The sequence below is a fragment of the Podarcis bocagei genome, assembly GCF_964188305.1.
Source record: "Podarcis bocagei genome assembly, contig: HAP1_SCAFFOLD_167, whole genome shotgun sequence".
NCBI lineage: Eukaryota > Metazoa > Chordata > Lepidosauria > Squamata > Lacertidae > Podarcis > Podarcis bocagei.
In genome coordinates, this window is record NW_027670281.1 from 36,994 (window position 1) to 58,521 (window position 21,528).

General features: G+C 46.9%; 1 long non-coding RNA gene and 1 pseudogene across 4 annotated transcripts in view; one reads left to right on the forward strand and one right to left on the reverse strand.

Moving 5' to 3' along the window:
* Nucleotides 1-19,874, forward strand: LOC308579540 (solute carrier family 2, facilitated glucose transporter member 5-like; annotated as a pseudogene). The gene is made up of 14 exons (XR_014013410.1): nt 1-272; nt 1,638-1,724; nt 4,644-4,742; nt 6,076-6,239; nt 7,389-7,513; nt 7,995-8,147; nt 9,208-9,333; nt 10,151-10,338; nt 11,779-11,889; nt 12,652-12,753; nt 14,130-14,205; nt 14,639-14,766; nt 18,798-18,974; nt 19,502-19,874. The product of XR_014013410.1 is annotated as a solute carrier family 2, facilitated glucose transporter member 5-like (transcript).
* Nucleotides 18,812-21,528, reverse strand: part of LOC308579542 — a 20,669-nt gene continuing 17,952 nt past the window's right edge. For all 3 annotated transcript variants that reach the window (XR_014004530.1, XR_014004531.1, XR_014004532.1), the window contains exon 3: nt 18,812-18,899. This is a non-coding gene — a long non-coding RNA (uncharacterized lncRNA). The remainder of the gene's footprint in view (nt 18,900-21,528) is intronic.

Consider the following 21,528-nt stretch of genomic DNA (forward strand, 5'->3'; position numbering starts at 1 on the left):
CCCTGGAATGTTTCAGCCACCATCCCCTGATTGGCTCTTGCAACGCCGTGAACCTTCCGAATGACTTGTTTCAATGGGAAATAGAGCCTGGCTGCCTGTTCCGCCATTCACCAGTTCCGAAAGCTTGGGCTAGTCTGCATGTCCTTTGCCTCTCCGTCCCCTACCCAGCCTAAGAAGGAAGGATGGCTGCCAACAACCTAGAACTGGAGAACCAGTAGGACGTTCCAAATGCTGGACTCGAACCCTCGACTGCCAGCCTGACCGAGGATAAGGTATGATGGGAGATGTACACCAATGAGATATTCAGTGGGGCAAGGTTATCTCTGCACACAAATTCAACAGGGAGGACAGGGAAGGATGTACTGTAAGTGACATCCCATCAGAAGAGTCCGCTGGATCGGGTCCAAGGCTCCTCTAGTCCAGCGTCCTGTTCTTGCCATAGCCAACCAGTTGCCCCAATGGGAAGCCCACAAGCAGGACCTGAGTGCAGCAGCAACTCACCCTACTTGTGGTTCCCAGGCACTCCCAGGCATACTGCCTCCAACAGAGGAGATAGAACATAGCCATTGTGGTTAGTAGCCATTGTTAAACTCCAGAATTCAATGTCACAAGCTGTACAATGGCCACCAACTTGGATGCTTTACACTCCGGTGGCAAATTGATGGGGGATAAGGCTATCAGTGGTTTTTTGGCCTTGATGGTGTCCAGGTATTGTCAGGGACTGGACTGAGGAGGAATGGTAGGGGCCGACCTCCCTTCTCCCGAACCTTCCCAAGAACAGGAGGACAGTATAGATTTAGAACAGTGGTTTGCAGAAGGCCATAGTTCAGAGGCTACAGAAGGGAAATATTGGGAGAAGAACAGCAGGAAGAAGAAGCGCTGGGGGAGAAACAGCTGACAGACTCAGTGTCTTTGGAAAGCCTTCCTGAGCCCCCCTCTTCCAGGACTAGGCGGGCATTGAGAGTAGTAGAACAGAAAACTCAGAGGCAGAAAGCTCAGTTCAGCCATCGCAGGGATGACGGAGGGGGTTGGACTTTACTCTGAGCGACGCCATTATTTAATAGAGACTGCATTCCTTCCTCTCTCTCTCTCTCTCTCTCTCTCTCTGAATACTGAATAAATTACGTGGTAAGAACTCTTCTTGTTTATCTGCTTTTTGGCTGCCTCCGGGATAGGGATCGGATTCCTTTAATTTATTTTAACCAGTGTGTATTTCTTACTCTGTATCTTATAACTGAACTTTTAAAATGTTGTAAGCTGCTTTGAATCCCTACTTGGGAGAAAGGCAGGGTATAATATATTTATACCTTATAATATTTTACCTTATAATATATTAAATAATGGTAACAACAATGTTTGTTTGTTTGTTTGTTTGTTTATATGCCAACCAACCACCACCCTGGGTGGCTTCCAACAACTTAAAACACAGTATGACTTCATACATTAAAAACTTCCCTGAACAGGGCTGCCTTCAGATGTCTTCTAGAAGTTTGGTAGTTGTTTATTTCCTTGACATCTGACAGGAGGGCGTTCCACAGGTCGGGCACAACTATCAAGAAGGCAACAACAGCAACAGAAGGCTAATGCTGTGTTCTAAAGTAATTTGCAGCAGTCGATAACTTTTCCCTTTTCCCCAGGTAAGCCAGTCATCTGATACTCAGCATCAAAGATCCACGTCAAGCATTTCAACAAGGAGAAGAAAGTCCGTAGGATCCCGCAAAGGGGTAAGTTCAGAGGGTTTGTTCACCCAGCGAGGTTTTGTTAAACAAACTGATGTCTGTCTGTTTCCAGAATGCAAACAGGTCTGGCAGGAAATCCCATCAAATGTATTTATTTTATTTATTGGGGGCGGGGCGGGAATGTGTTAATGCGAAAACTCTTTTAAGGCTAAATGGGTTACATAGTAAAATGCAGTTAAAATGAGCAAAATGTTTCAAACCAAATATGCATAACTAAATCCTTTTGTCTGGGTCAGGCTGCTGTCTAAAATGATATAGCGAGGGTGCTTGCCTCATACAATATTATTGCTAAAACAAAGGAGAATAATTGAGGAAATCAAGTAGCAGAGCAGGGTGTAAGAGGACAAAATGCTTCCGGGTCTCTTTCACTGAGACCAGCAGGACATTTTTCAAATACAGTCATACCTCGGTTCCCGAACGCCTTGGGAGTTGAATGTTCTGGCTCCCAAACGATTGAAACCTGGAAGTGAGTGTTCCAGTTTCCGAACATTCTTTTGGAAGCCAAATGTCCGATGGGGCTTCCGCGACTTCTGATTGGCTGCAGGAGCTTCATGCAGCCAATCAGAAGCCGCACTTTGGTTTCCGAACATTTTGGAAGTCGACCGGACTTCCGGGAACGGATTCCGTTCGACTTCCAAGGTGCGACTGTACATGCATCTCAGATCAGATGCATATATAAGTGACTCCCGACTTTTGCAGCGGTTGCATTCCGGTGCCCCATTCACATAACTGAAAATCGCATAAGTGGGGAGCACCCTCCAAGCACCCTTTAAATGCCCTCTCGGACACTCTCTATCCAATCCAAATTTTAAAAAAATACTGTACCACAATATATCCACAATTGGAATTGGAGCTCTGGGCATAGCTGTCAACCGTCCCTTATTTGGCGGGAAACTCCCTTATCCCAGCACCGTTTCCCGCTGCTGTCCCTTATTGATGATGTCCCTTAAATTTCCAGGGTTTCAAAGGAAGCAGCTCCTCTCCCTCCCTGCCAGCCAGGGAGGAGGGAGGCTCCAACTGTGTTGCTTGGCTGCGTTGCTCACCCAATAAGGAGTCTCAGAACGACAGGGGGTGGAGCTTGCATGCCTTGTGCCGATCAAATCGGCTGCGTTGCCTGGGGACTCGCCTTTGCTCAGCACTTCCCAGCGGAGAGGTGACGGTGGTTTTCCTTGCTACATCCCCTTTGCCGGGTTGCTGCGCTGTGGGAACCACCACTTGAGGCTTCGTTTGGCTGCTGGCTGGGCTTTCTGCCTTTGACTTGGAGGGGCTCAGTAGTCGAACATACCTGTGCCCCTTGGAAAATCCCTTATTTTGGCTGCTGATCCCTTATTTTCGAGGCTGCTGGTCCCTTATTTTCAAATCTGTAAGTTGAGAGCTATGGCTCTGGGGCTGGCTGGATGCTGGAGGATGTGTGGAGAAGCAGCTGCTGCTGGGCTGCCACATGTATCAGCTGTTGGGCGGGGAGGCTGAGCAGCCTAAACAAAGCCCTGCTACATCTCCAGTCTTTTCTCCCCCCTCACTGAAGTCCCCTTCAGGCTCTGGGAAGGGTCTCCTTGCAACTCTCCAGCTCTCTCACTCCATTTCCTGGTATGAATTAAATTACTTAATTATTTTCCAGAGCTGCACAAATGAGGAGCCCCCCCCCCCGTATTCTTTTCCCTGTACGCTTTCTCTACACCACGTGTAAATATCATAGGGCACCCGTGTTGGAACCTGGTGACATTTATTTGTAAGAAGTCCTCGTACAAACTTCAAGTAGAGTGTTCATAAAAGCTTGCAATGTCAGCATTTAATAATGCTTTCTGGAATATTATAATAGGCAGTGCCTTTTTTTCAGCGGATACTCAAGGCACCTCTTTTTGTTGTTGTTGTTACAGTAAGTGCCACACTTTTTAACAACTTCATGGCAAGTACCGGCACCTATTTTTCTAGGGGGAAAGCACTGGTAATTGGTGGTTTAAAGACTTAAAGGTACCACTGGGTGCAAACTGCCCATGGATCCTCTAATCCATCAGAAACACCAGAAATTAATGGTAAAAATGTAAGAACATAAGAACGTCCTGAATCAAGCCGATGACACATCTAGTCCTATATTCTTTAATTAATTCTAATTATTAGTTTGCTTAAAGTACTTATTAATGTCTGTAAATTAGAACTAGAAAGGGATTTATTTTTTTTTGGCATGCAAACAAAAGAAAAGAACAGGAAAACATACTGCAGGAAACCAGGGTTTTTGCAATATAGCACGCCTTTATTTTATTTACAAATGAAGACACCCATGACTGTATGATGCTTCCTGTTTATCCCAAGTTGTGGATTTTGTGAAAGCATGTTTATGTTGACATATATTCTTTGTCTTTAAATTTCTGTTGGGGTACTAGCAGTTGGGAAGCAAGGGAAACAATGATGTCGACTTTTCATTCCTTCATTTGTATGTGAATTCCTTAGTTTATGGAAATGTTTCCTTGCAGGAAGAACCCTAATAATAGTAGTAGTAGTAATAATAATAATAATAATAATAATAATAATAATAATAATAATAATAATAATAATAGATTATTTATACCTCCCCAGCCACTCTAGGCGGCTTCCAAAAAAATATTAAAATACTGTAATACATCAAACATTAAAAGCTTCCCTAAACAGGGCTGCCTTCAGATGTCTTCTAAAAGTCTGGCCTTTGCCACTTACAGATGTTTGCGCTGCTGAAATGTCTGGCCCGGATCCTTGCTCTTTGGATTTCTCTGCTAGACCAAACCAGGACAGCATCAGACCTCTCTTTTACTATGTGTTTAAGTTTCTTTTTCTGAAGTTCTACATGTATTGAATCAACCATCAATTTAAAAGGATGCTTCGCCCTCTACACTCAAAGGCCTCAGTATCTGCTTCTGCTCCTTCCCATAGGCGCTGACAAGGCAGCTTCTGCTGGTTACCCTGCTTACTTCCTCTGGCTCATCTCTACAATATGGTTACAACCTCTGGGTGGCCAGCCACCCATCTACGGTAAGATCAGACATGTAGTGGTCTGGGATTGCAGAGGGTCAAAGATCTGTTACTATTTCTGCAGCAGGGACCCCGTGTCATCTGAAACAGCATGAAACAGGAGCTTTTTAGCCACCCGTCAAAAAACGAGCCAGCAGCAAACTCTTTATTAGCAAAAACACAATTTGCACAGCATTGGCTGAGTGTCAGGCCTAGTGAGCACAGCAGCTCATCTCTGTTAGGCCTTATCCCATCAAATCCCTGCCTCTCCAAGTACCATCGTCTCCAGGGCTTTCCCCAAGCAATCAGAGACTACTCCTGCACGCAACCTGCCACTGCTCCACCCGTTTCAGCCCTCTTCTGGTTCTGGGAGACAAGCAGGGAGGGGAGCTTGTCGTAGCAGGAGGGAGAGACACACACGACTCTTCACCAACCTGGCTCTTGGCCTCTCCCCTCCCACTTGCCGATTTCAGCTTCTGCCTCTGATTCCAGACTTCTCTCCGCAATCAAGTCAGCGGGAGTCAGCATCTGAAACGCTGCTGCTTAGGGGGTCAATTGTGCAAGGCCACCTACACCTCGTCGGTAGCAATTCTATCTTCCGCATTTCCGCGACAGTGCCAATTTGCCCTCAAATTTAAAACCCAGCCAACGAAAATCCTCCAGGCGAATGGGCAGCACCCAAAATGCCCACACCATGTGTCCCATGTCCCATGAGATTATGCTTCACAGCAGGAGGAAGCAGGGGAGGTGGTTTGGGAAGCTGCTCTATGTTGTTTAGTCGTTTAGTCGTGTCCGACTCTTCGTGACCCCATGGCCCAGAGCACGCCAGGCACTCCTGTCCTCCACTGCCTCCCGCAGCTTGGTCAAACTCACGCTGGTAGCTTTGAGAACACTGTCCAACCATCTTGTCCTCTGTCATCCCCTTCTCCTTGTGCCCTCAATCTTTCCCAACATCAGGGTCTTTTCCAGGGAGTCTTCTCTTCTCATGAGGTGGCCAAAGTATTGGAGCCTCAGCTTCAGGATCTGTCCTTCCAGTGAGCACTCAGGGCTGACTTCCTTAAGAATGGATAGGTTTGATCTTCTTGCAGTCCATGGGACTCTCAAGAGTCTCCTCCAGCACCATAATTCAAAAGCATCAATTCTTCGGCGGGAAGCTGCACAACCTGTTCCAAATCTATACTGTCCTCCTGCTGGGATGTTTCAGGCTCCCACCATTCCTCCTCAGCGCGGCCCCTGACACTATTGCACAAAGGAGTTGATTGCATACCAGAACTTTATTTGTGGGCAAATCAAATCCATTAAAGGGCTCTGCTCCCCCAGTGCAACCATTCTTATCTGTTCCTCCCTTTCCTAGCTCATATCAAACTTTTACAATGGCACGTATCAACAGAGGAAGAAGGCCAACGTAGGCGAAGAAGACTATATTGATTTCCTCTACACTTTCACCATTGCAATCTATTCCCTTGGAGGCCTGATTGGGTCCCTTCTGGACAGCTTCATGGTGGACAGATACGGCAGCTAAAGAGGGAATATGTTTATGGGGCTATGGCACAGGGGTGGGTCCTTTTAGGCTTTGCAGGCCAGATGCTTCTCTGGTTCTAGCCTTGGAGCTGCTTGCCTGTCAGTCGTCAAATGTCACAATGGCATTAGGTGATTGGGTGCTTTGAAGTCCCAATGTCAGGACTTCAAAGCATCACACAGGAGCCCATGGTCGTGCTCTGAAGTGCCCAAGGCTTCCGTTTTAACCAAGCTGACGGGTGGTAGAACCTATGTCTGATTTCCCTTGCCAATGCCACTTTAAGGCTCCTCCCCGTGCGTTGGCAGCTATGCCTCTATTTGCCCCACACCTGACGTTACATATGAGGTCAAGCAAGGACAAGTGGGTGTGGTTTGATGGAAATAGTCTCATAGGCCAACTCTGGCTTGTGGGCTGGAGATTCCCCGCCCCTGTGTAGTGGGGTAGGAGGTGTTTATTAGGGGACATTTGGGGGGGGGGGGTGGATGCAAACAGATGTGAAAATGTGGAGAGCTGAAAAAGTAGGAAATGGAAATAAACAGATTTGCCCATCCCTAGCCAAGATGCAAAAGCAACTTAAATAGAAATACTTGCAAGTATCAGATTGGCTTAGGTTTTAAATATGTGATGTTATAGAATAATATGCTTAAAGTTAATATGAAAAGAAAAAAAGATGTTACTTGACTAAGTAAATTTTATGAGAAATTAGTTTTGGAAAACCGTTACAAGGATACACATTGAAACTCAGCCAGGGAGACTCGAGGAAGTCACTTAACAATGTTAACAAAAGTGGAATTATTACAGTTAGGATTTATGTTTGTTTGTTTGTTTGTTTGTTTATAAATTTGGAAAATCAATAAAAAAATTGGGGGGGGGAGATGCAAAAGCAAGTTGCTAGTCCATGTGAAGTTGGCAGCTGAAGTCTCAGACGTCAAAGGTGGGGGTTGAATGGGGTTTACAGTAGTTGGGGGTTTCCAGGAGCTCTCCTGCCTTGCATAGCTCCTTATCCTTCCCATAACTATTAAAAATAGACCAAATTGCCCACCAAAAGACCTTACTGCAATTCAACAGCTCCTCTCCTGCTTGTTTGATGCTACTGTACATGTATTGGCTCCCTCTACCTCTCCTACCCCTTTTCCCTGTCTTTTCAGGAAAGGGGCCTTGGTAATAAATAACATTATGTCCATATTCTCTGCTGGCTTCATGGGATGTTCTGCTGTGATACATGCCTATGAATACACCATATTTTCACGCTTGGTCACTGGAATGTGCTCAGGTGAGAGAGGGCCCTGGGCTTAGTGCTTTTAGTAAAGCCACTTAAATAATGCAAGGGGCATTATCAGGGTTCAGTTCCAGCCAGGCAGGAAGCACTGGAGGAGGGTTTAAAGCTAGGATGGTGAAGGGGGAGGCGTGCATCTTGGGGAGAGTCCTCAAGGCCAGATAGAGAGGCTTGGGGTGCTGCATTTGGTCCCCAGCCCAAAGATTCCTTGCCCCCACCATCAAATATTTATTGATTATTGCAATGTCTATTTCCCCCGCCCCCCAAACTAGCAATTTAAATGCCAGTTACATCATGCACCAATCTCCACTACCCAACATGCAGGGGCACAGAATGCCACTCTTCAGAATTCCACCCAATGCTGGGGTGAACATCAATTGGCCACCTCCACCCAGCGGGAGAACCTCCTATGTTCCTTGAAAATGTTGCTGTGTCCCATCCATGCTGTTAATCGTCCCTTTGTCTACCATCTAACCAGGCATGTTCTCCTGCATCGTCCCACTATACCTTGGAGAGATATCCCCTAGAAACATGAGGGGGTCCATTATGACGGTCCCCATGATCTTTGTCACCATTGGCGTCATGGTCTCACAGATCCTTAGTCTTCAAGAGCTTCTCGGGACTGAGAAAGGTAACCTTGGCAGATCATCACAAGGGATGTTGGAGAGTTTCAGCAGAAACAGAAAAGGAAGCAGGACTTGCGGGTGCTGCTGGCCAGGATGGCGATGCTCGGCCTCCACAGTTCCAAATACCTGTTGCTGGAAGCCACAGGAGGGAATAGGGGTCTAATCCTGCTTGTGGGTTTCCCAAAGGAATCTGGCTGGCCACTGTGAGATGAGGATGCTAGACTAGATGGGCCATTGGCCTGATCCAGCAGAGGTCTTCTTATAATCTTATGTTTATGTGGTGAGGATGAGGATCAGGGGAGCCAACTTGGGTCCCAGATTATGGGTGCCCAGTGTGCGTGAAGCCATGATGTCAGGTTGTAATGTGATGTCATGATGTCACGCCCGCCCCCTGGCCTCAGAACGTGATTTGTGGTGGTACCAGAAGTCAGGTTCTAAGACCTCGCAACACCTCGGAAAGCCCCCCAATTTCTGTTGCCCCTGGAAGTTGGGTTCCAAGGTCTCAGAAGTTCTCAGAAAGCATCTCTGAGGCCTTGGAGATGCTATCTGAGGCCTTGCAAGACCTCAGAGGTTGTGGGGGGAGGCCCTACTGTGTGGGTGCTGAGCACCCACAACAATTTTTTTGTGGGTACTCAGGCATCCAGAGCCCCCCCATACGTGGCGCCCCTGATGATGATAATTCTATTATTTATATACCACCCATTTGACTGGGTTACCCCAGCCGCTCTGGGCGGCTCCCAACAAAATATATTCTCTGGAAGGGTCAGGCTGGGGAGGCGGTCTCCACCATTCCTTCTCTGCCCAGTCCATTCCGCAATTTGCATCGAGTTATGCTACTACGAACAAAATGTAGCAGCGTACTGGCAACATAATTTCCGTCATTAATTGGACAAATGCCGTGGGTTACATAATTCCCACACACTGGACAGTGAGAGGGAAAATACTGTTTTTGGCAGAAGGCAAACTGCAGAGGAAAGGAAACAGTGCCGCTTGAGTTGGAAAGAGGGCGGAAAGGAAAGGGATGCCTTCTCTCACCCCCAGTCGTAACTGCATCTTCTTGTACAGGTTGGCCGCTATTGCTGTGCTTCACTGGAATCCTGGCGGTGTTTCAAGTCATCGTCTTGCCCAGCTTCCCCGAAAGCCCAAGGTTTCTCCTGATTCAGAGGAACGATGAGGTGAAAGCCAGGCAAGGTACAATCGCCTTGAGTGCACAGGAACATTACGGCATGGGGACCCTACATAGAAGCCTGTGGGAGTTTCCGGGCAAAGCTGGCAGCTCCCGCTCTCCCATATGCAGCACTGGGAGCACCCTCAGACCTTCCCAGGAGACACAAGGGGGCGAGGAAGATAGGAAGCTTCTCCCAGTCCCACCAAGAGATGCCGGGGACTGAAACTTTAACCTTTTGCACGCAAAGCTGTGGCCAGAGCTGGCCCAGCCATTGGGCAGGGTGAGGCCATTGCCTCAGGGAACAGAAGCCCTACCAGGTAGCACCCCTATGGGCACCCTGCCTGCCCTTCCATCTTTGCTGTTGGCACTGATTTCAGGCAAGATCGTGTCCACTTGGGGCAAGAGCTCGCCTGAAATCACACAAGATCTTGTGGAGTGCGCAAGATCTCACACGATTTGGGGCGAGAGCTCTCCGCCCCCCCCCCCGTCAGTGCAATCTTGCTTGAAATCAGCGTTGGTGGCGGTGGCGCTTCTCTGTCGGTGGCGGAGGTGGCAGGGTACATGGAGGTGGCAGAGCAGGCAGGGGCAGCAGGGCAGGGTGGCAACCCATAGGAACCTAGGAAGCGGCCTTATCCTGAGTCTGACCATTGGCCCATCTGGCTCAGTAAGAAGAGGCATTGTCCACACTCTCCAAGGTATAAGGCAGGGGTCCCGTCCCCCCCACCAATCCCTACCTGGAGATGCCAGGGATTGAACCTGGGACATACAAAGCTCTCCCACTCTTCTTCCGCAATGTTGTTTCTTCATCTCAGCATAGATCCTTTCCCCGCTCCCCTCCAGTCTTGCAGAGGCTGAGATGCCAGGAGGACGTGGAGAGTGAGCTTGAGGAGCTCCACCAGGAGAACGTCTCAGTAAGGGTGGAGAAGGAGATGAATGGGATGAAGCTGCTGTGCAACCAAGCCATGCGTTGGCAATTCATCTCCGTGGTCATCCTCATGAGTGCCCAACAGCTCACAGGTGTCAATGCGGTAAGAGAGGCAGCTTCCCAGTTGGGTTAGAAGGCTGAGCGAGTGTTAATTTTCATCCGAACAAGCACTCATGCAGAGATGCAGCAGGGAGCCTCCTTTTCTGCATGGTGATCCCAGCTCCCAGAAGACTCTAGTCCAGGTCTAAGGCACCTGTGGACTCCCAGTGGCTGCTGAACTACAGCTCCCATAATCTCTAGCTATTGGACAGGATTGCGGGGGCTGATGGGAGTTGTAGTTGTGCAACATCCTGAGGGCCGACATTTCCCCATCCCTGGACTAAAGGCTCCTGGAAGCTGAGAACATCACCCAGGAAAAAAGAGGTTCCCAGCTGTGTCACTGTATGAGTGGCTGCTTTGGCTGAGAGAAAAGGCGAGCCATAGGTGGCTCAATAGAGTTGCCTAAAATTATGCAAGGTGTGCAAAAAGTAGAGAGAAGTTTTTGTCCACCTCTCATCTACAGATGGAGGAGAAATTTGATTTGGCCTTCATTTCAGTGCGGACTTGCCTGATTCATACTTTCTGAAGCAGTATCAGAACCAAAAGACAGCCCTCCATCAAAATCGGCACTCCTTTGAATTTTGCAATGCAGTTCTCTGTCGTATTAACTAACAAGTCCAAAAGTGCATACGGTAGGATTAGATTAAAGTGTGCATTAAGGTGCATCTACTGGAGAAAATAACAGAAAAATATGTATTATATTATATGTATTATATGTGCATATTAGGGAGAACTGAATCCAAAAATATGTTTAACTGGGAGAAAAATGCACTAAAAGGCTGATGAATTTTTAGGAGGACTTAGCAGAAAATTAAAAAAGCATGCTGGTGAAGAATAAATGTGTAGAACTGGAACTTCAACTTGGAAAAATGAGAAACCGGGAGAAATCAAAATGGACAGATTCAGCCATCCCTAACCACAAGCGCTGGTGGGATTTTGACTCCAGCTGCCACAATCCTCCCTGCTTCTTGGGCCATGCTGTCTGGGGCTGATGGGAGCAGTAGTCTAGCAATATCTGGAGGGCCACAGGTTCCACAACTGCTCTGGAGTTTTCAGAGCAGGCCTCCTCCTACACACATGGGTTAATGACATGTTGCAGAATAGAAACACCGTATATATATCCCAGGATGCATTTCACTCGCTCCCACAAAATGCTGGCAGTCTGGGAGTTAAGAGCATCAGAAGATGAGAAGAGCCTACTGGATCTGGCCAATGACCCATCCAGTCTAGCATCCTGTTCTCACAGCGGCCAAGCAGATCCCTCTGGGAAACCCACAAGCAGATCCCATGCCCAAGAGCCCTCTCTTTTCTTATGGTTTTCTTGTAGTCTGCAGGACCTGGTAGCCCTCATGGCAAGCAGCCATTGAAAGCCCTGATTTTGTCCAATCTTCTGCCATCAGTGCCTCCGGTTGGAGGGCATTCCATAGTTGTGGTTTGCTTCCAGGTATTCTATTACTCAGAGAGAATCTATGCAACTTTGAGGTTCAAGAAGCAGGAAGCCCGGTATATCACTGTGTTGTCAAGTATTTTCATCGCAATCTCGCTGATGATCGTGGTAAGCCTCTCTCTCTCTCTCTCTCTCCCTTCCTCAAAGTTCCAATCTGTTTCAAAGGGTGTTAAAATTGCGCTGTTGTCACTTGAAAGAATCCCTGGGGGAACCTTCTGCACATGGCCACATAGGACATGTGAAGATGCTCCAAGTGTCCCTATTTTCCAGGGACAGTCCTAGATTTACAGAAGCTGTCCTGGTTTTCCTTAGGACGTCCCTATTTTCATCAGAGAAATATTGGAGGGTAAAGTAAAGTTAACGAACCTCTGGACAGTTAAGCCCCATCAAAGGTAACTATGGGGTGCGGAGCTCATCTCGCTTTTCAGGCCCAGGGAGCCAGCGTTTGTCCCCGGGTCATGTGGTCAGCATGACTAAACCGCTTCTGGCGCAACGGGACACCGTGACGCAAACCAGAGTGCACAGAAACGCCCTTTACCTTCCCGTCGCAGCACTACCTATTTATCTACTTGCACTGGAGTGCTTTCAAGTTGCTAGGTTGACAAGAGCTGGGACACAGCAACAGGAGCTCACCCCGTCGTGCGGATTCGAACCGCCAATCTTCTGATCAACAAGCCCAAGAGGCTCAGTGGTTTAGACCACAGTGCCACCCGCGTTGGAGGGTATATGGAATTATGGGACCCCTGCGCCATCTAAAGGCAGCCCTGTGTATGGAAGTTACCTCTGTTGATTCCTGGTGGCCTCCTTTTATTCTCTTTCTCATTTCTGCACACAAACTCTCTCTTTCTTCTCTGTTCTTATACCCTCTAGGTTTATACAGTAGACTTTGTGGGGCGAAGGATACTCCTCCTCACTGGATTAGCGATATGCAGCATCCTCTGCATTCTGTTAACCATGACCCTCGAACTTCAGGTTTGCTGCTCAAAACCTGGTGTGATTTAGAGAGTGTCACCCAGCAAGCGAAGGGCTGTAGCTCCATCGCAGAGCACCTGCTTGGCATGCAGAAGGTCCCAGGTTCAGTCCACCGCAGCCTCTGAAACCCTGAAGAACCGTGATAGCCAGTGTGATGCAGTGGTTAAGAGCGGTAGACTCGTAATCTGGTGAATCGGGTTCGATTCCCCGCTCCTCCACATGCAGCTGCTGGGTGACCTTGGGCCAGTCACACTTCTCTGAAGTCTCTCAGCCTCACTCACCTCACAGAGTGTTTGTTGTGGGGGAGGAAGGGAAAGGAGAATGTTAGCCGCTTTGAGACTCCTTAGGGTAGTGATAAAGCGGGATATCCCACTCCAGTGTAGACCAGGGTTTCCCAAACTTGGATCTCCAGCTGTTTTTGGTCTACAGTTCCCATCATCCCTTGACCACTGGTCCTGCTAGCTAGGGGTGATGGGAGTTGTAGTCCAAAAAGAGCTGGAGACCCAACCCAAGTTTGGCAAAAACCTGGTGTGGACCAAACTGAGCCAGATGGAGCATTGGTCTCCTTCAGGATAAGGCAGCTGAAAATCCACTCAGATTTGGTGTCAGGTGGAAGAGCGGGAAGGAATGATGTTGGCGGGTCTTTCCTGCAAAAATGTATCTGCCTCTTGCATTCCCAGCCCTCGATGCTCTGCTGCAAGTGCCTTGGAACGTAACCCCCACATAAATGCCGAGTTGCCTGTATCTTAATCCAGGGGTGGGGTCACTCAGGCTGGGGAAGGGGCGCAAATGTGGCCCTCTGGGTCTCTTTGCCTGGCCCTCAGAACACTCGCTAGGCCACACCCGCTCTCACCAGGCCACACCACTCTCTGGCTGTGCTTTAACCAGGAGGGGTTTTTGCCTGTCCGGAACGTATCCTTGAACCCTGATCGTGCCTCTTGCTTGTCTCGATGGAGTTTAGAGAGACGTGTGAATGTGAGCGAAACCAGCTTACCGGGAAAGGGATATTCCAATGAAACATTTGGAAGTACCGGTACTTTCTGACACTAAGAGCTGCTCGACAGGAGAACAGATTTTCTCTCGGAAGTTGGTGGGCTCTCCTTTTGGGGAGGCTTTTAAATGTTGGATGGCCACCAGTCAAGGCTTCTTTAATTGTGATTCCTGCATTGCAAGGGGTTGAACTAGATGACCTGGGGAGGACCCGTCCAACTCTAGAAGCCCTTGTCCACCCACTTTTGCCTCTGTCCCACCCGCCACTGAATTGTGGTACGGAAGGCCCTCAGTCTGAGAAGTGCTCCTCCCTCCTGCTTTAATTTAAGGTGTGCCAGGTACTCTCATTCATACATGTCTGAAGAACGCTCAACTTTCTCCCACAGGAAACCATGCCATGGATGACATACGTCACTTCAGTCTTTTTCCTCATCTTGATCTTTGGGCACATCCTTGGGCCAGGTAAGGACTCAGGTGACCTAGAGAGTTCCTTCAAAGAGGCAAAAAGGGTGGGCCGCTTGTTTTATTTCTGTTTAAGTGTTTTTTTTAAAAAAAAATATTTATTGAAAAACAAAGAGTACATAATTACAAGTGCACAGAGTAAGATTAGTCATAAAAAGAAGAAAAAATGGTACCCATGTAGAAAACAAAACTAATAATAATAATAATAATAATAATAATAATAATAATAATAATTTTATATATTACCAGTATGCCCTGTGACGTTTTAGAACTATATATCGTTCTAATAATGCTTAAAAGGTCAGTGTAGATCCAGCCAAGTTTTGAACTAGGCACGCAAGAGCTCTTTAACTGCACCAGTTCCGTTCGAATCGCTATGGATGAATGAGCAAGTCCATGAAAAACAGCCTCGAATCCTTTCTTCCCCGCCCAGGTCCCATACCCAACGTGATCATACTGGAGCTGTTCCTCCAGCCATCCCGCTCCATAGCCTTCATGCTCGGGGGCTTTGTGCACTGGTTCCTGCACTTCATTATGGGGATGATATTCATTCAGATAGAGGTGAGTTGTTTGGAAGAGAAGAGGGGGTGGTCTGAACTGGTTCGGGAGCACAGGAAGACGCCTTCCACTGAGTCAGACCATTGGTCCATCTAACTCACCCAGGTGAGGAGCTTTTGGCCTTCCAGGTGTTGCTGAAGCTCTTCCCTTGTAGGCTCGTCAAACCAGAGTCTGCACATCTTCCAGAAACTACAAATGATGTCGAATTTTTTTAATGAAACTACCTGGAGGTGGACATAATATTTCTTACCTATATATTGCATTTATATCCCACCTATCCTCCCAGAAGCTCCAGGCGGCTTGCCTGGGTCTCCCCTGCACCTTTCCATTTCATCCTCACAAAAACCCTGCAAGATACTTAGGCTGAGGGTTCATGACTGGCCTAAAGTCGCCCAGTGAGCCCCATGGAGCAGTGGAGATTTAAACCCTGGTCTCTCCCAGCTCCTGGTTCGACACTATAACCACTCCACCCCACTGGCTGTGTATCAGGGGTGGGGAAATACTGGCCCGCAAGATGTTGCTGAAATAAGTCCTACTCCAGGGAGAGCTGCCGAAATTAATGGACTTTAGTAGTTAGCCATGTCCATTCACCTCAATGGGTCTACTTTGAGTAGGACTATCTGTATATTTTTTTGTTGCTGGCATCTCGGGAGACAAATGGAGTGGGGGTGAAGTCAAACCGCTGCATTAGTAGCACCAAAGTGACCTCTCTGGGGTGTAAGCCTGGGTAGAGTGTATGGAGCTCCTGAGCTGCCAAGAAGTCAAGACACTTGACATCATCAGCCTCGATGATGTAGTCCAAAGGAAAGCAAAGTAATACGCCGGGCACCAGCTTGGCTGCAGGAGTTGCCATAAGAAGGCATACAAGGCACCACCCAACCATCTTAGGGACTCCACTCTAGATTTGTGTAGGGTTTTCTCCTTAGCCTTTTCTTCTCCTGAAGATATCCCACAAGGCTGCAGAGGTTTAGGACAGGGGTCAGCAACCTTTTTCAGCTGTGGGTTGGTCCACCATCCCTCAGACCTTGTGAGGGGCCGGACTATATTTTTTTTGGGGGGGGGGATGAACGAATTCCTATGCCCCACAAATAACCCAGAGATGCATTTTAAATAAAAGCACACATTCTACTCATGTAAAAACACCAGGCGGGCCGCACATATAAACCAGAGATGCATTTTAAATAAAAGGACACATTCTACTCATGTAAAAACACCAGGCGGGCCCCACATATAAACCAGAGATGCATTTTAAATAAAAGGACACATTCTACTCATGTAAAAACGTGCTGATTCCTGAACCGCCCGTGGGCCGGATTGAGAAGGCGATTGGGCTGGATCTGGCCCCCGGGCCTTAGGTTGCCTACCCCTGGTTTAGGATAACAGTTTTCCTTCTCCTAGATGGGTTGCCTTCCCAGGTTGATGAGTCCTATCCGCTCCTCACCGGAAGTTGGACTCAGGGGGCTTTCCAAGGTCTCGGAACCTGATTACCACCGCAAATCAGTTTCCGAGGCCGGGGAGCGAGGCTGCATGACGTCATGAGGTCACGTTACGACCTGACATCATGACTTTGACAATATTTCTTGGAGTTTTATGAAAAAGAATCTTCATGGGATGGGGGTAGGCCAAGGATTTGAGAATGGTATGGGTGCTATATATTCTGAACAAAAAGCTAAGTTGATTGTAAATAATGTGATAACTGAAGAATTCAAAATAGAAAAGGGAACACGACAGGGGTGCCCAATTTCCCCATTACTCTTTATTTCTGTTCTGGAGGTGTTGCTAAACATGATTAGAGATGACCAGCAGGTTAAAGGGGTACAGGTCGGAGCTAAACATTATAAGTTAAGGGCCTTTGCAGATGACTTAGTACTTACTTTACAAGAGCCAGACACTAGTACAAAAAGGGTGTTGGAATTAATTCAAGAATTTGGTCAAGTGGCCGGATTTAAACTGAATAAACAAAAGACTAAGGTTTTGGGGGGGAAATTAACAGTCACGGAGAGGGAGAAGTTCCAGAATGAAACAGGTTTGACAGTGGTTAAGAAGGTGAAATACCTAGGGGTTCATTTGAACTTGTATAAAGACAACTATGAGAAATGTTGGTTAGAAGTTAAAAAAGATCTAGAAATATGGTCAAATTTGAAACTGTCAATGTTAGGTCGAATTGCAGTTATTAAGATGAATGTATTGCCTAGAATGTTATTTTTGTTCCAAACATTGCAAATTCTTGACAAGATGGACTGTTTCAAGAGGTGGCAGAAGGACATTTCGAAATTTGTCTGGCAGGGCAAAAAGCCCAGAATAAAATTTAAAATACTAACGGATGCAAAGGAAAGAGGGGGATTTGCCCTGCCGGACTTAAAATTGTACTATGAATCAGCAGCGTTTTGCTGGTTGAAAGAGTGGATGCTCCTCGAGAATACAGATATCTTGGATTTAGAAGGTTTTAATAATGCATTTGGTTGGCATGCATATCTATGGTATGACAAAGTTAAGGTGCATAGGGCCTTTAAAAATCATATTGTTAGAAAAGCATTATATAATGTTTGGATAAGATATAAAGATCTGTTGGAAAACAAAACCCCTAGATGGTTGTCACCTTTGGAGGCTAAAGCGTTGAAAAAACTTAATATGGAAGCCGAATGGCCAAAGTATTGGGAAATTTTGGAACAAGATGGAAATGAATTGAAGTTACAGAGTCATGAGAAATTGAAATCCAAAGTACGAGACTGGCTCCATTATTATCAAATAATGGAGGTTTATAAACAAGACAGGAAAATTGGCTTCCAGGTGGAGAAATCAAAATTAGAAACTGAACTGTTAGAACCCAATACTAAGAATTTGTCAAGAATGTATAACTTGCTGCTGAAATGGAATACACAAGATGAAACAGTTAAATCAGCTATGATTAAGTGGGCACAGGACATTGGTCACAACATTATGTTTGCTGACTGGGAATGGTTGTGGAACACCGGTATAAAATTTACGGCATGTAATGCCTTAAAGGAAAATATTATGAAAATGATCTATAGGTGGTACATGACCCCAGTCAAGCTAGCAAAAATTTACCATTTGCCTGACAATAAGTGTTGGAAATGTAAAGAAACTGAAGGTACCTTTTATCACCTTTGGTGGACGTGCCCGAAGATTAAGGCTTTCTGGGAAATGATATATAATGAAATGAAAAAGGTACTTAAATGTACTTTCCCTAAGAAACCAGAGGCCTTTCTCTTGGGCATTGCCGGCCAATTGGTGCCAAAGAAAGATAGAACATTCTTTATGTATGCTACAACAGCAGCAAGAATACTCATCACAAAGTATTGGAAGACACAAGATTTACCCACTCTGGAAGAATGGCAGATGAAGGTGATGGACTATATGACATTGGCTGAAATGACAGGCAGAATCCGTGATCAGGGGAAAGAGACGGCGGAAGAAGATTGGAGGAAATATAAAATCTATCTTAAGAAATATTACAAAATTGATGAATGCTAAAATGTTGAGGTTTTTTAGAAAGATAAGGAGATTACAGCGATAAAAGATTAAGTTAAAGAAAAGAATAATGAAGGAATATATTTTATAAGATTAAATTTAGGATTTGCTGAAATAATTTTAAATTTGGGATGCAGAAAGGGGAGGTTTGGGGAAGTCCGAGAAGTGAGGTTTATGAAAAAAAGGATATGAAATTATACATGTTTGTTTGTCTTTTTATTTGTTTGTATTGTTTATAAAAAACTGTAAAACTAATAAAAAATTTTATATATAAAAAAAAGACATCATGACTTCATGCACGCTGGGCACCCATAATCAGGAGCCCAAGTTGGTTCCCCTGATTATCATCATCATCATCATCATCATCACCACGTAAACATAAGATTATAAGAAGACCTCTGTTGGATCAGGCCAATGGCCCATCTAGTCTCGCACCCTCATCTCACAGTGGCCAACCAGATGCCTGTTATATATTGTGGCTATGCCCATCTCCCTTCCCACCCCCACCCCTCTCATTTTCTTACTTCAACATTCCTTTCTAGACACGGATTGGTTCCTACACCTTCCTCCTCTTCTGGCCTCTCTGCATGTTCAGCTTCATTTACATCTTCAAGGTGATCCCAGAAACCAACGGCAAGACCTTTCTGGAAAACAAGAAGTTCATGTCATCAATGGCCAAGAAGGTGAAGGTCCAGGTGCAGGTCCGGCGGACGTCACAGGTACCGTATTTTTCGTCCCATAGGACGCTCCGTCCCATAGGACGCACCTAGTTTTTTTTGGGGGGGGGGAAATAAAGGGAATTTTTTCCCCTTTATTTACCCCCCAAAAGCAGGTCGGGGAAACCAAACCAGGTCGAGGAACAGCGGGATGGCGGTGCTGCACCTCCCTGCTGTCCCCCGAGCTTGTGGGGCTGGCCGATGTCTGCCCGGCGCGAGGGGTGCTCTGCTTCAGGATGCCCTGCCCGCCCGCCGGGCGGCAGGCTGCTGTCCGCAGCGTGGGGAGCCCTGTGGGGAACTCCTGCAGGGCTCACCACGCTGCGGATGTGTTCCCGAAGCGCCGGGCGCTCTACTTTCAGGGCTGCCTAGGCTGTGGATGTGTTCCTGAAGCCTGGAGAGCGAGAGGGGTCGGTGCGCACTGACCCCTCTCGCTCTCCAAGCTTCAGAGTGGTTGAGGAAACCCAGCCAGATGGATGAGGTATAAATTATTATTATTATTATTATTATTATTATTATTACTACTACTACAGGACAAGGACAGAAGGCGGTCAACACGCCACAGCGTCAGAAGCGACAGCGTCAGGAGGGAGGATAGCATCAGACCCGATAGCGGCAGACGGGAAAGCGGCAGACGGGATAGCAGCGCCAAACGGGATAGTGGCTCCAAACGGGGTAGCAGCGCCAAACGGGATAGCAGCGCCAAACGGGATAGCATGAAACACAAAGAAAGCCTCAAAAGAAAACAAAGACCGTCCGTCGTTTCTTAATGCTACCTGCCCTTCGCTGGTATACGAATGACGGTTGCTTCTCTTCCTATCCAAAGCCTACTCTTTTTCTGTTCAGACTTTTCTACTCTCCTACCATGAATTACTGCTATTATTATACTACCAAATACACACCTAATTGGAGAGTCAATTATATATCTATATATAAAATCATATTAGAAACAGGTAACAAAGAAAAGACAATCATTCTCAAACACCACAGTGCAATACTTTATACAGCAGTCCCTCACTATATGCAGCTGGGTCAATTTTAGGTTTGAACCCTAATCAAAGAATCTTCCTCCCACCTGTGGAAATTAACCAGATCCCCAATTCTCAGCAGTTTGAAAACAAACAACCTCCGGGAGGGGGAAGAGGTTCACACCCCCAACCCAGGTGTCAAACCTTTCATTAAATCAAAGACTCCTTTCCTCCCATAAACCTCTCACAGCCAGGAGCCGAAAAGTCTGGGGTTTAAAGATACACAGCTCCCTTTCCCAGGGTCCTTGCGGCTGATAAAATACCCACAAGGCCACATTCTTTTATTTGACCAAGGAATGATTTTTCTAACAGTTATAACTTTACTACAGTTTGGTTCCAAGGGTTTCACGTACACATGAAAATCAAAGCAAATCCTTGGAGCTGCGCCACTCCTCCAGCAAGGCAGAGAGCTTAAAAGGTCATTTTGCACCAGGTCCACTCAGGATTACCTGGCACAAAATGAGCTTTTAAGCTCTCTGACTTCCTTGCGGGGTAAGGCCCTCTCAGTACGCTGGCTCTGGAAGGCTACGAATGCTCGCATGAGACCACGCGGGGAACTTGCATTGCTCCTCAAGATCTCATGAGAACATCCCAGAGCTTTCCAGAGTCGGTGTGCCCAGTGGGTCTTGACCAGCAAGCTTAAAAGCACTTTTCACACCGGGTGGCCCCCAACCAACCTGGCACAAACAGAGCTTTTAAACTCTTCACCCTGCTTGGGACTTGACTTGTGCAATTTCAGCCTCCCAGGATTGAACTCACATGCAAAATGAGCAGTTACTCTTTTCCATATCTACTTCTCCTACAGTTCTATTGTTCTATCTCATTCAAGGATTAAAAGGTATTAAAGAACAATTATAAGGTATATTATCGCACACCGAGTATTGCTCATTGCCTTTTTGTTCTAAGTCAGTGTCAGGTTCCCATCCCAAAACACGACGTCTCTTACTTGAGAGTAAAGGGGAGATCTTTATATAGGATAACAGCAGTATTGACTCAGCAGCCAAGCACTGGGTCTGGAAGTCAGGATTCTGAGGTAGTCAAGATCCCAAGGTGAGTGGGCATGGCAAGAGGTTCATAACCACACAGACACTACAAAGATGTCCCTACAGTTGATGTGCTCTTCCTGCCAAGCTCTTCAAGACAACGCAGAGTGAGCTCATGCACAAGACGCTCTTGCCCAATGCTCCGGGCGGGTGAGTCTGATCCCACCTACAAAGGTGTCCCCAGGCTCTTGAAGATTAGACAATCATTATTATTACCTGTGGGACACGGGTGGCGCTGTGGGTTAAACCACAGAGCCTAGGATTTGCCGATCAGAAGGTCGGTGGTTCAAATCCCTGCGGCGGGGTGAGCTCCCGTTGCTTGGTCCCTACTACTGCCAACCTAGCAGTTCGAAAGCACGTCAAAGTGCAAGTAGATAAATAAGTACCACTCTGGTGGGAGGGTAAAGGGCGTTTCCGTGCGCTGCTCTGGCTCTCCAGAAGCAGCTTAGTCATGCTGGCCACATGACCCGGAAGCTGTCTGCGGACAAA